Genomic DNA, 12620 nt, shown 5'->3' with positions numbered 1-12620 from the left:
TCTCCGGCCTCCTAATATGTGCCATTTGGGAATCACCCCTCAATGAAAAACGTCAGCTATCTGTGCCTTAGTAACCAGCAAGAGCCATGAGAATTGGCAATGTGAAGACGACTATATAGACCATGGGTCTGCAACGTTTGGCTCTCCAGATGTTTTGGAATACACGTCCCATCAGCACTAGCCAGCATAGTCAACGGTGAAGGACTATGGTTCTGTAGTCCAAATTAGCTGGAGAGCCGCAAGTTGCAGACCCCTGCTTTAGACTAAGTCCCTCGTTATGAGTTTGGCAGTAATGTTAAAACAGGAAGTATTGTAACACTGCAATGTAGCCAGGGCTTGACAGCTGCATTTAAACATTTCAAAACGTGTTCCTTGCAGCACTACATCTGTACGCTAAACTGACATCAAGCACAGTTGCCAGCATCCAAATGCAGCAGCATGTGTTCCGGTGCTGGGATAATGATTTTTGAGCCTGTCGGTATGCAATATTTCAACTGCAGAACATACAAAACATCAGCTGTGAATACAACGACTACATTAGCGTTGTTGTATAGGGCAATAAACGGCCGTCTGCTTGTATGTATGTGTAGGAGGTGTCTGTGCGTGTTTGTATATATATAAACATTTATAGGATATTTCTCCTATGAATAAGCGGCAGCAAATCATTGACTGTTTTTTCCTGTGTGTTAAAGAGCTGGAAAGCAGTAAGTAGAATTAAATGGGCTCTCTTACGCACTCGCCTCTTGCATTAACTTCAAGTCTGTGATCTTGTAGCTAATTCCTGCAGCATGCACGGTGTGAAAGCAACAGGGGAAAACTGCCCTGATTTCGTACCGAGTGTGCTGACGCCTCAAATTATTTGCCTTGACATATTATACCTAAGGTTGTAAATAATCTGTTAAACATGTAATTTAACACTTTTAATTCAACTTCACAAGTTGCTAGAAGTTTCAACGTAACTTTGCAACTTCACAAAGTCGGAACCTTGCCGCATACCCAATACTAATGAGAGTCCTATTTCTATGACCTTTGGAATGTTCATGAATGTTCATGGTAGAGTGCAGAAGGAAATACATGCTGTCTGTCAGAATCAATAGCTGCTCGAAAAGAACTTGATTTGAAATCAGAATCAGAAAACGGTCTACTGCAGACAGTCCCGCTCCATTAATCGCATCTATAAAATGCAATCAATGTTCTTCAAAGAATGTCTTTTAATTGTTTTGGCAAATAGAAGCACACAATTAATCTGAGAGTGACGGTATATGTATCAAAAATAAAATACATTCAGCGAAAACATTGTAGGGATATTTCAAAGTGGTCAATATAGTCAAAACTTGTGCAAGGCACTAACTGAGATATACTGTAGCTGAAGCCCACAGCCAGACTTGTCTCATATTAAGGGAAACATAAAAAGCGGATCAATACGTCTGATTTCCAAACACAATCCACCATAAATAGAAACTTGTCAACCCACAGAAAAATAAAATTATAGATAATAATATATAATTAATAGAGTGTGATTGGAATCCATGGATAAATCACAAATAAAGCTGAATAGTTTGCATTCGCCAGATCTTAGTGGACCATTTCCTTATCGACTTTGGAATTTGAAAATTCCATGTGCAACTTCAGACTGTGTCCTCGTTTTACCAGCTGCTAATCCAGAACTCCAGAACATTAAGTGACTTAAAGAAAAACGTGTTGGTGATATACCATAGGCCCAATGTTTTGGCAAGAAGCTAAATACAACTCCCCTGAGCAGTACCCGGTACCACATGTAAGATGGGATTGTCCACCGCTTGTAGAGGTGCCACTTTGCTATACCCATGCAGCTCGTTGCTGCAATGCGCTATTGCTAAAGATCAGGGCTAAACGTAACCTCCATTATACATAGGAACGCTGCATGTAGCCACACATGACTAGGCCGTTAATGTGGCCTGCTTGTCTATGTGCAGGTTCTCTGATAAACACTAGATAGTTGAAACCCATGAAACCCAGATCTTTGAAAGGGTGAAAGAGTTCAAGTCCTTGCTTATGCTTCTGGGTTTAGTGCCCATGACACTTCACTTTGACACAGTTATGGCAAGGTATTGTTCGCCCATTCACTTCACATGGGCAGTGATTAAAACCTGTAATATGCACAGAGACAGAGTTCTAGATATCGAGAAAGCATTGTCTGCGCATAACAATGATCTCACATTACGTGATCCAGTCCTGGGTGTATCAACAGTAACAATGCTCAGTTCATTATTTAAGGAGTGAGTATGGATATTAAACAATAGAGCCACCATAATTCAACCTGTCTGACAACCCTACTACATGGAAAGATTTAGTTAGTTGTGCTTGTTCTATATGTTGAGCAGCGGGCATCATATCTCCATAAAGGTTTTGTAGAATGTCTATGAGACCAGAGACTAAACCCATATCCCACAATGTCAACAGCTTGCTTAATTTTCGCCCTGGAGGCTTTACCCAGGAAGCTTCCAGAGTTCTGTATAACATGATATAAACATTCAGAAACCTAGTAATAATGGGAAGAACAAAAAGGACATTCATCACATGTTTAAACCAGTTTAAGTTTACAACAGGATAGCAACTAGAAAATACCCTGCAATGAGAAAACCATCAGAAAAACATAGTCATAAAAATCAGAGAATAAAAATGGCATCACTCAGATAACAGAAACAGTAAAGTTTCGAAACTAAAACTAAAACTAAAAGAATAAATAAAGGGAGCCAATTTCAAGGATTAAGGTAGGACGTTCCGAAGGTGGCGAACTGCTACAGAAAAGGATGTTTTATGGGAGTTGTGGGGGACTTTTCTTGTCCTGGGATCCTGGCAACAAACAAGGTGAAGTATTCCTAATTCCAGAGACCTAAGCCTCAATCAGCAGTTTAAGGGAGGGGTCACTGGGCTGATGAAGGACTCCAAAGGTAACCAGTGAAGGGAGTGCAGAAGTGTAGTTTCATGATCAAACTGAGCTATATGTAATGATATCATCAGCTGCCATCACCAGACAAGCTTCTGAACGAAAAACCTACTTAATGTGTCATGCTACTGCTTGATAAAATTCAATCAAAAGAGCACAGACTCCATCCATATGAGACAGGACAAGGGCTTGCTATGTGGAATTAAAAGGATCCTCAGTAAAGTAGAGAGTTTATCGTCTCAAGCTGGACATGTTACAACTAGACCTTCTTGGATGCAGAGGCTTTGAGGGAATGTTTTGTGCTCAATACAACAATAGGCACATGCGGAGATCCAGTAGGTAACCAAGACCTTTCTGGTGCCAGGCAGATAACCAAATCATTGCCAGCTGCCTAGTTGTATCTGACGCAGATGAAAGGAATTCAGACTTGCTTGTTTTGAACTTCAAATTCGATAAGAGAGACCAGGTGGTGGGCATCCTACTCTGATGGCACCCATGCATAGATGTGGGAGGCATCTGCACACTGCTGCTAGAAGACCCTGCAGCCAGAATAAGATCCTCCAGCAGATCCATATATCAAATATACACTATGTGAGGAAGAATGAACCCCAGAGAAACTCTGAAGGCTACAGGGAGGGAGGAAGACCTGGTGAATCCTGTCTAAACGAACAGAAATGTGACAGAAAGGAACGATTGAAACCACTCCAGTATCACGTTTCAAGTAGCCATTCATGCTGTCTGAATGGGCAGGATTGTCTTGTGGTCCACCCTATCAAAGGTCACAGACTCAACAACACAAGCAAGCAAGCCCCCATTAGCAGTGATTTGGAGCATACAGCCTCCACCTTGACACCGACCTTCATAATGCTATGCCGAGGATGGACTGATAAAATCTTTGTTCAGTGTGGCCCTGCATCTGTACAGACACAGCTTTGTCAATACTCTTCCCTAAAAGGCTATACTAGTGATTGTTTGAAAGTTACTCAAGATGGATTCATCCAGGGAGTAACCAGGCCATGTCCCAGTTGATCCAGAAAAACATTGTGCCTTTAGAATAGACAACCATGGTTCTGACAACAAAGGTGACATAGTCAAACGCTGCTGTCTGGTCTATAAATCCGAGCTATGTGACCATTGCCTCATAACACATGTTTGCTTGGCAATGTGTGTAGGTTGAGGCACTTCTATGTTAGGCTTAGTCCTTCAGCTGAAACGTATTGAACATTGTCACTACCTACTTGCGCTACACTAATTTTAAAATCCTACAGAATACTTAAGCCAAGTAATATTAGATAGAGTTGGTGTTGCCCTGATCACCCTTTTCAAAAATTGCTGCATCCTTTATCATTGCATCAAAGATTTCTGGGCAAGTGGGTCCAAATGTCAGTACAATATTTTAATAAGTTCTTAGGCATGCCATAATGGCTTGGACTTTTATTCATTCCAGATCTAGAGATAGTCTGACAGTTTCCAAAACATCTGATTGGTGTCATATTTATTTTAAGGCTTTGGTTTATGAGACCTTCGGCAACTTGACTTAAAGGAATAGTGCACTCAATAATGTTATTCTCCCGAGCATTCAGGCATGTGGTTTAAAGCAATCTGTTATCGATCGTAAAAATACTTCCTATGCACCTTACCATATTTTTTCTCACTTTTACACATGCAAAATCAAGCATCGGGCGCGGCCATTTTGTGCTAATCTTATCCGTTGCCACATTGTCCTAAGTTGAACTGCCCTTGCAGCGCTAAATCATAGCCCCCGCCCCTGAAGCTGACATCCTTAGACGCTCACGGCCCATTTCACAATGCAAATGCATGTCTTGTTTCAACGTTCTCTGTGCGGCAGCTAATGACGCTTCTCCATGGAAATGGCAGGACGCCTCTTTCCTCAATAAGTATAAACAGACCACATCAGAGTTGCTTTTTCAATCATTTCACTGTCTTTTTTTCTATTCCCTGTGAATCGTTTCTGCTCTGTTCAGCTATCTTCGTTGCTCGTAGCCTGTGCAAACAGATACTAGTACTAGCATTACTATCAATTTTAATATTGTCCTATAATGGCAACAATACAGCCCTACCAGTACGAGCCAGAGTATTCCAAGGTGGAATTAGCTGAAAGAGAAAGATGCAGAAACGATGGGGCATCGGACGACAGTTGGGAGGACGAATCACTGGATCCTGAGCCAGAGCCTAGTCGCATGGAAGACATCTCCACCTGGTGTACCTACAATCGGTGCAAGATCATGCCAACCGAGGACGAGAACTACTGCTGCAGAGAAAACTCTGGGTGCTTGGCCTACATATCGGAAGACGAGATACGGCTGCAATGTATTACTGAGCAGCATGACTCACAAGGTCCGTGTTGAGGATTATGATGGTGCTTATGTACGAACTTCACGCAACAGTTCGCCCTCGCAATCCAAGTAACGAGTACGTGTACTCTAGATGTGATGTAATTTAGGCCACTAACATTTCATGTTTGTATCCTATATTGTCGTAACTTTGATCTATCACTGCCAAATGAATGTAGTCTGGCAATTCAATACATCTGTCGTGATTTGGGGAAACAATATTTCTCTGTCCCCCAAACGTTATGGATTGCATGGGTGTTCACATTTGTAATGTGTCTACACTTTAAAGCCCAAGTTGATTGATCAATGAAGTAACATTTGTACTGGCAACTATGCCAGTGGATACAAGATTGCATTTTCAACTAAGGTTTGTACACTTATCATGTTCATTTAAATACAGTTGGTATGTTTCTCTTCCAAAGGTGGTAAAGGCTCATGGCCTATTGTTTGTTTACATGGTGGCTTCATGGGAGGCTTTGATATCGCGTTCGACGAGTAATACCCGCCTGCGTCGTTGGTGCCATTCGAGTCAAATTCCCCAGTGACAGCGGTCAGTACAGGGGATTTTCCCACACTGTGCTGCAACCCGAAGTATACAATTTGTAGTACATTTGTGCCATCAACATCAGCAACAAAATAAAATAAAAATCATCTTTTATGAATAGTTGTTTTCATTTTTCATTGAATCAAGGACACTCTCACCTGTCCTGGCAGGGCTGGCAGGGTGGGAATGGCCAAGGTGCCAAACACCATGTACACTTCAAAGGTATCTTGCTCACATGGCCTAGCCAGACCCAGTGTCTCGAGGCAAGCTCCCCTGAAGCAGGCCACGCCCCTGCAATCCACATAAGTGTGTCTCCATTCAGCAGTTTTCCAGGCCTTTTCTGCATGCCTCATGCCCCTCCATCCACCCTCCAGTTTCAATGGATGTTCGCACATGTGGCCGTGCCCTCCCAAGGGGGCTGGCAGGGTGGGAACGGCCAAGGTGCCAAACATGATGTACATTTCAAAGGTATCTTGCTCACATGGCCTAGCCAGACCCAGTGTCTCCAGACAGGCTCCCCTGAAGCAGGCTGCGCCCCTGCAATCCACATAAGTCGGTCTCCATTCAGCAGTGTTCCGGCCCTTTTCTGCATCACATACACATCCACTTTTCTAATTCTTTATAAACCCCTTGATAGTTATCCTGAGAACATCTGTGAGCACTGGAACTCAACTCGTGATCGGGCTACCTGTTCTCCTGCTACTATCTACCCTGCTTGCTGAATCCAATTGTGTGTTAGTCAAGGTAAGGCAGGTCACCTAATCATCTCTTTTTGATCTCAAAGTTACTAACGAATGTACCTAGTAGTGTAATTTTCATTCATCTCAATGTCTTTACCATTGTCTACTGTTTTAAGTGTTCTTATCTCGATATATAGCAAATTTCATCAGTGTCAATTGTGTTAGAATTGCATCTTTCTTGAACCATGTCTATAAACATGTTTCCTTTTGATGCATGAAAGTACATTCAACGGACGAGTGACACGTTACGATTTACGTTGCATCAATCAATTCTGTATGAAAGTTATCCTGGTGTATATTCGACTACGCTACAAAGGTTTTGCTTCTTTGACCAAAAAAACATTGCATAGAAAACTTTGGAATGATCCCATCAATCTCATGCATTCAGTAGAATTGTTTTGTAATCATGTGTACTTTTTTATACAGATTTTTCAAGAATGCCTGCTTGTATGGTTTTCGGTTGTCGTTCTCGGAGCCATGTCAAAGGTATGGGCACTATCATGCATAAATTCTCGACAAATATTGATTTATTAAGAGAATGGGTTGGGCTTTGTGGATTTCCAGTGGACGAGCTTAAAAGTAGAGGCAAGGATGTCTTAGGAGACTCGAGGGCCAATTGATTCTGCATCTGCAGGCTGCACTTTACCCTGGATATGTATGACCAATCGCAGTACACAAAGAAAGCATCGACTCAGAACGTCTCGTAAATTGGTTCCAAATGCAATTCCAACTCTATTCCTGCACAAGCTGCCTCAGGTGAGTCCCGGATGATGAATTGCATATTTACCAGATTGTATTACTTTTTAACCATACCACATTTTATTACACATCTGTCCCTGTTTTATGGAGCATCATAGAAAGTAATTATGACCGTAGAAAACAATGCCATAGTGCCCTTCAAAAGAAGCATAATCTTTTCGTAATTGTGTGCTTAACATGTTCAGTTTTTTATGAGAACATACTGCGTGTAGCATAGACCCTCGCAAGTGACGACACCACCGACATGTACAGTATATCAATGGTGAGCCCTACAGACTTGCAGAAGTTCATATTATCAAGAGTTGGATCTTCCCACGTATCTAATGCAAATCTAATTTTCCCTTTTACCACTTTGTGACAAAGCACTGAAAATGAAGGAGCAAGATTTTGCATCCATTTCTTTTCCGGAGTCAACAACAACTTCTAGCGCCTATCAGGTAATTTTATTTCACTTTTCAATTACGAGAATGTATTATGCTTGGAATTTCAAATAGTATGAAATTGCTTATGTATCCTGTCAGTTGTTTACACTATCATTTAAGGGTTTCTCTTTATGTGTACCATTATCTGCATCCCATTATCTCTGTTCCATTTCACTGTTTTCATCCATACTAAAACAAGTACTGTGTTACAGGGGGATGCTGGTACTTTGACTACAATTACATCATCCTTTGGAGCTGGTCCAGAATATGAGGTATGCGTACTGACAGTTCCCTTGAATGAAAGAAAGTAAATCTTACATAGGATACTATTAGATAGTGACATTCTTATAAACATGCAGTCTTTCAAACTTTCATCATTTCAGCTCTAACATTACAATTTCTCCCTAATGCAGAATACATTGCAAAATGTTTGAGGGCAACATTCCAATCAGTATGTTTGGCACAGTGATCTCTTATCCAGTACACTTTCCATCAATCAGGTGACATTCGAAATGTATATTTTGACTAAATGACGTACAATGTTTATGAGGGTATGTATGTAAGTGATGTGTGCGATGAAGATTTTAATTTAAAACATGTTTGATTCTTTTTTTTTGGATCAGAGGTGGTGGAACAGCTTGCTGGTGCGGTCATTACAGAGAAGACCACGGTTTGCCAGAAAATCAAGAAAACAAGGGTAAATAAAACAATGTTGTTTTGTTTTCTCAAAGTGTTTTGGGCTGGTGTTTTTTTAATAACATGTTTTTTTCTTTAAAGTGCTATCTACTGTATGTGTGATTTACATTGAACTTGTTTTTACAACCCATCTCCTAGAGGCCCAGAAGGAAAAGAATACAAATGAAACCAAAGATACTGCTTGCAAAACAGATTTCACCATGGAGCAACTACTATTTGAGGCGCAGCGTGGTCCAGTCAATAAGCAGACTCGAGATGCTTATCTCCAATGGCCAGAAAATGAATTGAATGTGACCGGCAAAGCCAGCAAAGTGTTGTTGGACCATTGCTACAATGTGAGAACTTGACAAGATGAAGATGAAACTGAATATAATGAAGATGCATTGGAATTCCTTGAGGACCACTTGACACAATCTACACCCGCAAAAAAGGTCCACCCAATAAACATTTGTTGTTGACGGTTTCTCCAATTCGTGTGCAAATAACACAAGCTGAAATAACAGAGACTGAAGCTTCAATGCAATTGACAGAGGAACTGGCCAAAGATCTCAACTACAGTTTGCTTAGTTTGGGTGAATTGTTCACCACTGTTGAGTCACAAACCATAGTGGCACCTGTATATTGAAATGTGGGCTGCTTAGAGTTTCCCTCCAACTGAGGGTATTTGGCCTGAGGCTATTTTGGCCTCTGTTTGTTTGTTCTGTCTCTCCAAGGCAGACCTGCATCCACTCATTTAGCGAAACAGTAGTACCTGTATATTGAAATTTGAACTGCTGATTCATTTTCTTAAGGTACTATACATGTGTTTGCATTTCCCTCAAGCGATGGTTTAATTATTGCCTGCCTTTATCTTCTTGTCACAAAAGTGCACTGATTTGTCTCTCTGTTAGATCTTTCTTGTACTTGCAGTTCTATTTTTTATTGTCTTACTCTCATTCTAAACTGCATTTCCTACTCCTTGTATTTATTAACCTTATCCATTTGAGAACACAACAATAAATCACTTTGTGAAAATAAGGAATGTTTTCTGAGTACAAATACTGTGGCTAAATAATATTTGTGATTTCCTTGTTCTAGGTCACACTATTAACGTTGTTTAAACATATTTTTGCAAAATAACTTAGTTATATTCTAGCAGAGTGGATACTTTTTGGTATATAGATATTTCTTACATTAGTCCCAATCCACTTTCTGCTTTAAGGGACGACCTCGATATGTCTTTTTTATGAGAGTCACAAACCATAATCATGCAGGACGATTGGCTAATAAGGGAGCAGAAATACATTGTATTCGACAACTACCTGGTAGAGATTATACTGATGCTGAAATGTGTGCATCCGGTGAGGGGGAAAATATGCAGGGAGCCATTGGTGAATGTGACACGTGTATTAGAAGGCACTTACCTGAAAATCCAAGCCACCTGTGCCCACCTCCATGATATATTTTCATGGTCCGCTCAGCCGATGCTGGGCAAAGTGCCAGCTGGAAATCTACTGTGTTCAGCAGCTCTACTTTTCAGTAGCTCTACTTTTAGTAAGTTGTCCAGTTTCTGTCAATTTGTGGGACTTCAGTTCCTTGCTAAAATGCAGTACTACAAACATCAAAGAGAATTTGTATTCCCTGCTATTAGTCAAGCCTGGAAAATTGAACAAATGTCAATTGAAAGGACATTCTCTGGCAAACGGTTCAGGCGAGCTGGCGATGGACAGTGTGACAGCCCCGGATTTTCAGCAAAGTACTGCACATACCACTTTCAGGACATGGAAACTAAATAATGGTGAGTTTGGAGGTCCTCAGTGTCCATGGAGAAATATGGTTTCATAAAATCCCTCGAACATCTTCAATCGAGTGGAATGCAAATAGACCTCCTAGCCACTGACAGACATGTTTCAATAGCCAAGGGCAGTTTCCAAACATTTGCCATCAATTTGATGTATGGCACATTGCCAAATCAATCAATAAAAAAAATCACAGCTAGCTGCAGGTAAAAAAAAAGGGTTCTGAAAATATTTTACAGTGGTCCCAGTCTTTCAGCAACCATCTTTGGTGGAGCTCCAAAACTTGTGATGGGTCTGTGGAAATTCTACTTGAAAAATGGCAGATGTTGATGCACCACTGTTCCAACGTTCACTCATGGCATCAAAACCAACATTTTCACCAATGTGCACATGGACCTTTATCGGAAGAACAGGAACACAAGAAGAAGTGGTTGGTTCCATCTTCACCTCCACACAAAGCTCTTGAGAAGATTGTGTTTGATAAAACTCTTTTAAGACACCTGAAGAGACTCACAGAATTCTGTCACACCGGAGATTTGGAGGTGTTCTACAATATGTGCCTAAAGTACAGGCCCAAGAGTTTGCATTTCGGCATAGGCGGTATGCAATATCGAACATTACTAGCGTTATTAGCGCATAACGAGAACATGGGGAGAGAACAATCGAGAACTGAGGAAACTTTGGGATGCTTCTTTAGACAATGGCCTTTGCAAAAAGAAGCAAAAAATGGGTGGTCAAGCCAATATATCAGGAAATGGAATTCGATTTTGTGAAAGATCTCACTTTGACTGTGTTGGACATGCATACTCATGTAATCAATCATGATCTTGTTCCTAGGACACATACATTGCCACAAAACAATGCAAAACATTGCAAACGTACCCTGTCCATCAAAAGCGGACCTTGTTGAACAGTTGACTTCCCGGTATAAATGATTAACAGTGGTGTGTATATGTGTTCCACAATGTTTGTACATTGTGCATGACTAATGGAAATCTATGTAACTTGAATTTCAAAGCTATTAAAAGTATTAAGAAGTATTAAGCGTCCAAATTGTCTTTTCAAATGTATACTCTGTCAATTTATTTTGCAAGAAGTGCCTGTTGGAGGATGACATACAGGGGCTGATTCATGGAATTATTTGAGCCGAAAAACGGGGATTTGTGCGCCATTCTGGCCGCAAATCCCTGTTTAACAAATGGGGATTTGCGGGCAGAATGGCACACAAATCCCCATTTTTCGGTGCAAATAATTCCATGAATCAGCCCCAAAGTATAACTCTGTGTTTTCCCCCTTCCTGCTTTTGGCCAGCTCTTGTGGGTCCTTCACTGATCAGGTCATGGGAGGGTCAGATGGATATCAGCATGAAAGCAACTGCAGGGTCTGCAGTTGCATTAGCATGCACGTGTCCAAATAGACAGAATAAATACACATCCCACTAAGGAATATCACCTAAGCTGAATAACAAACGTGGCATGCAAGAACTAATGACTCTAAGCAAAATACTGCATGAAAGGGGGCTGTTGGTGTGAAATAGGTGCATTCTGACCTATATTTTTATGGGGGCATGTGTTAGGGGTCATTGCTTTTGGATGCCTTATCAGAAGGGCTGATCTTTGATTTGCGGCCTTTGGAGTTTTACGATTTCAAACACAGTGGGGATAGGTGTTAGTGTTACCCAAATATGTGACCACTCTAGATTAGGTATATGGTAGGTGAATTTGTGGTGGTGCGGGGATAGGGTCTGGTGACCAGAAGCATTCAAAGGGAATAGAGGTCATGGGTTCAGGGGATCATGGCCTGGCAGGGAGGGGTTGGAGCAGGCGTTGGTCTCACATTCTTGGATGAGCACATTTTGTCAGGGCTCAATACTCGGTACTTGCAAAAATGAATTGCTGCATTTCCATAAGAACAGCAGACGCGCTGAGCTGATAGAGGACAGAGGTGGTTGGGGCTGGCTGTGCACAGTGCTGGGAGAGGGAGAGTGAACAGTTCACCAGAGGGGCACGGGTCTCAAAAAATAAGGCGTTTTGGTAGGAAACAAAATGGAGTTCAAAGAATACACATTAACACAGCGTTAATACACTTATATGAAACATGGGTGATGCAAATAGGTACAGGAGGGGTGGAGATGTCTCCCACCTTAACAATGATATTGCTTGTGGGCTATTCACACAGATGCATCCTGTACAGTATGTTTTTGATTTGTGGCTTCCCTTCACCAAAAGGAAACTGCATACACACTCCTAAGAAGGTTCAATTGTTGTTCGTCCTTGGAAGAAAGGGAGGATTTGCTATGGATTGAATGACGGGAGGTGTGTAAACCCGCAAAAATGATAAGGTTCACCATTTCAAAACTGGACCAAGGAACATGTAATTTCATTTCATGAAAACGGTT

At 41.3% G+C, this 12620-nt stretch overlaps 1 protein-coding gene across 2 annotated transcripts in view; it reads right to left on the bottom strand.

Annotated features, from left to right (window-relative positions):
• ST8SIA6 (ST8 alpha-N-acetyl-neuraminide alpha-2,8-sialyltransferase 6) overlaps positions 1–12620 on the bottom strand; it is a 564875-nt gene that overhangs the window by 7570 nt on the left and 544685 nt on the right. The window lies entirely within an intron of this gene.

The sequence above is a fragment of the Ambystoma mexicanum genome, chromosome 2q (genome assembly GCF_040938575.1).
Source record: "Ambystoma mexicanum isolate Mex_15411 chromosome 2q, UKY_AmexF1_1, whole genome shotgun sequence".
Lineage (NCBI taxonomy): Eukaryota > Metazoa > Chordata > Amphibia > Caudata > Ambystomatidae > Ambystoma > Ambystoma mexicanum.
This window is presented reverse-complemented; position numbering and strand designations above follow the sequence as displayed.